Here is a 3,568-nt window from a genome sequence, read left to right on the forward strand (position 1 = left end):
AAATAGGCTATAAACTGAGATTTCATGGGGGGGGGGGGTGGGCATGGGGGTTGAGGGTGGGGAACTGCATCTGGCACAAGCCAAGGGAAGCCAACTGGGATAAGGAGATCTAGGACTCGGGGCAAAGGCCCTTAAAGGCCCTCTAGTTTGTCCCCTTCTGGTTGGAAATGGAGTCTCAGAGAGAATGGCTTGCTCATTGTCGGATGTTAGGACTGAGCTAGCCATGGTTCAGACTCTGGCCTCCAAGTCTAGTGGGTCCCTCCGAGGAAGACTGGCCTTTGGGAAATGGAGGCATTGCTGAAGCTCTTTTTTTTTTTTTTCTTTTTTTGAGAATTTTTATTATTTATTTTTTAGTTCTCGGCGGACTCAACATCTTTGTTGGTATGTGGTGCTGAGGATCGAACCCGGGCCGCACGCATGCCAGGCGAGCGCGCTACCGCTTGAGCCACATCCCCAGCCCATTGCTGAAGCTCTTAACCAGACAGCCACAGGCTCTCTTGCTACCTAGCAGCCATGGTTCTACTGAATTCCACAAAAATGGGAGCCACTTAAACAACCTAGAGCAGTAACCCCAGGCGCTGTCCATCATCTACCAGCAGCTTCCCCAACCTCCCCTCCTTGGCTCTGCCAGAACCCAGATGTTTATTTATTTATAGTGAATGGAAATACTTTAATTTCAGGAAGCATAGGCCAATTCCCCAACAGCGAGAGACAAGTCTCTATCAGTCTTACAGTATTCCAACCCTCCTTTGTCAATGATTGCTGAACGGGTGGGTCTGTGACCTGGTTCGAGCCAATAAGGCATAAAGAGGAGTCTGCATGGAGCTTCTGAGGAAGGTTTTATTTTCCTAATAAAAGGGGAAAGTGCACCCTGGCACCACCAGGCTTCACTTACACCTCTCTCTTCCTGCCTCGAGGGAACCGAGATGCATACACAGTCTGAGGGTCCAGCCTGAGGGTAAAGTGAGATCCCCTGAAGATGACAGAGTGAACCATGGAGCCCAAGTTCTTGGTGGCCTAAATAAGCTGCCGGACCATCTCCCTCCTCCAGACTTCTGTTAGGTCGACATTAAATGTCGCTATGGTTTCAGCCACTGTGCACAGGTTTTCTCTTATTTGCAGTCAAATGCATTTCTCAATAGCACAGGCCATAATGTTTGGGCAACTCCTGTTGATTGCAAGAGACATTGCTTAGAAATAGCCTTTGCTCGACCTCATCAGCTGTGGGTTCTGCTCTCCTGAAGCCCTCCACCCAGCTCCCTGGTCAGCCCTCAGCCAGATGGTGTCTGGTAGAGTCCCTTCACACCTGGCCATCACTCATTTTTTAGTGACCACCTTGGATGATCTTCACTGACCAACAACTGTGTGCCCATTGAGCATACAGATCAATGACCACTTGGATCAATCGTTCATTTATCAGTCATATTCATCACAGCCTGCTCTGGGTCAGCCAGAGTTCCTGGCTCTAGACCCAGCAAGAGTTAAAGTCCTCAGTCTTGTGGGCCAGGCCAGTCAACAGTGATGGTGGCAGAGCAGTGAAATGGGTAGATAAAAAGGAAGCAATAATTTGACTTTGGTGTGTGTGTGTGTGTGTGTGTGTGTGTGTGTTGGTGGCGGGGGAGGTAGCCATTTCTATAACACTCTTCCCTGTCAAATATTTGATGTCTTAGGGCAGGGATCGCCTCTTATTTAGCACAGTCCTGAGCCCATCTCAGAAGAAGCAATATAAAGGAATCATGTTTGGTGATCTTCCCTGGACAAGCAGAGGTTTAAGGTGGACTTGCTCTTGGTTACTCACCTTTCTCTACAAGACCTGGAAAACCAAAGCCCTTAATGACTAGAGGGATGAACAGTGGGCACAGAGCCGAAAGATCTTTGCCGTAAATGTAACTGCCACTAACTTGATGTAGGACTTAAGACATATCACTTTGGCCCCTCTGAGCCTTGGTTTTCCTCCGTGACAAACAAGGATAATAACAACTGCATGTCTCACAGGGTTGCTGCAAAGATCAACTAAGATAACTAGTGGATTCACCAGGTACAGGAGAGAAGCAGCCAGGCAGTGTCCATGCATCCACCTCCCCCATCCCCCATCACACAGCAGAAAACCAGAAACCAGTCAGCACAGTGGAACTTTCCATGGGAGATAGATCATTTAACGAGGGCAAGACCTTGACAGTGTGGTCAGGAATCATCCCTCCCAAGGAACCTAGATACACATTTGGTCCTTTGATGGGGTTTCCTTAGGTTTTTATACGTTTCCCTGCCCTGGAAAATGCCATCCAGGGACCTCATCTATCTGCCCCTGCCCCTCTCCCAGGGCAATACAAGAAGGAAAGAAAATGGAATTGAGGAACGAGAGGTGGTTACCTCTCCTGTCTCCCTCATGGGCGTCTGAGGGTTCTCATGGCCAGTCTAGAGTCATTGCCCAGTAACTTCAGGGCAGGAGTGTGTACTCAGGGACCTCCAAGCCCTGATCATTTTCAATGGTGCTCTATTGCTGTCAGGCAGGGCTGCAATGGCCACTCAACAAAGAGGAGGCTTTCCAGAGTACCTCAGACTTTAGCATGACTAACTCTGAGGTGACCCAGCTATTGGAAATTAACTGTGGTGTCCACTCTGGGTTTGCAGTTGAGGGATGACCTAGATACCCCACTGGAGTCCACAAAGAGCCACCGCTACCATACTTGGAGTGTGACCCCAGCTGTGCGGGGTGGCAGAAAAAGTATTTCCCAGAAAAGCCAAACTGACCTGCCTGGGAGAAAAGGTGGGGACCCTGAGGCCCCCGCAAGAGGATTTAAGCAGCTTCAGGCCCAGACAACAAAGGGACCCAGGAGTTGAAGGAAGCTCACTGGGGAGCTGGGGTGTAAATGGTTAGTCAAAATGGAACAAGGTAAGGAAGGGAACAGGACGGCCAGGAGTGAGGTGCAGGAGGGGAAGCAGGCATCATCCTGAAGTTTTGGCACCTCAAATTGTTCATCCTTTGGTGGTGATGCCATGCAAGAGTCTGAAAGTCCCCAGGAGGTGCTGACTCTCACTGTCATTCCAGCAGTGGGAGGCCACCCAAGACCACACACTCTGTCCTGGTTGGGTGGTGCCCTTTAGAGTGACAGAGATGATCTGAGGCAGCTGAAAGAGGCGCAGGCACTGGCAGGTTATTTTCTCAGCTCCTATCTTGGAGATCTATCTGATTCCCAGGTGGACTACTTGGGACTAAGCAGGTGAGAACCAGAAACCAGCATGGGGCCTGCACGGTGGCCACTAGAGGGCGCATGACATAGGAGCCTGCATCCCAGTCTCTCTGTAGCCTACCCAACTCAGAGAGATGATGACAAGCCCTGAGCCTGTGGAGGGGTTCCCCTCACTTCAGAGCCTGCCCTCCAGTTGCCCATCACCATCTCTGAATCCGGGTCTGGAGGAAGAGGTGGCCGGTTGGCTGGGTCTTGCAGGGGTGTGGGAATCTCTGGGTCACTTTGGGGTACGATCCCCAAAGCTCTGTGCAAGGCATGCCAGAAGCTTTGTAATCCTCAGGAGGGAAGGGACTGTGGGCTTGGTCTGGTGGCTCTTT

Source organism: Urocitellus parryii, chromosome 7 (assembly GCF_045843805.1).
Source record: "Urocitellus parryii isolate mUroPar1 chromosome 7, mUroPar1.hap1, whole genome shotgun sequence".
Taxonomy (NCBI): Eukaryota; Metazoa; Chordata; class Mammalia; order Rodentia; family Sciuridae; genus Urocitellus; species Urocitellus parryii.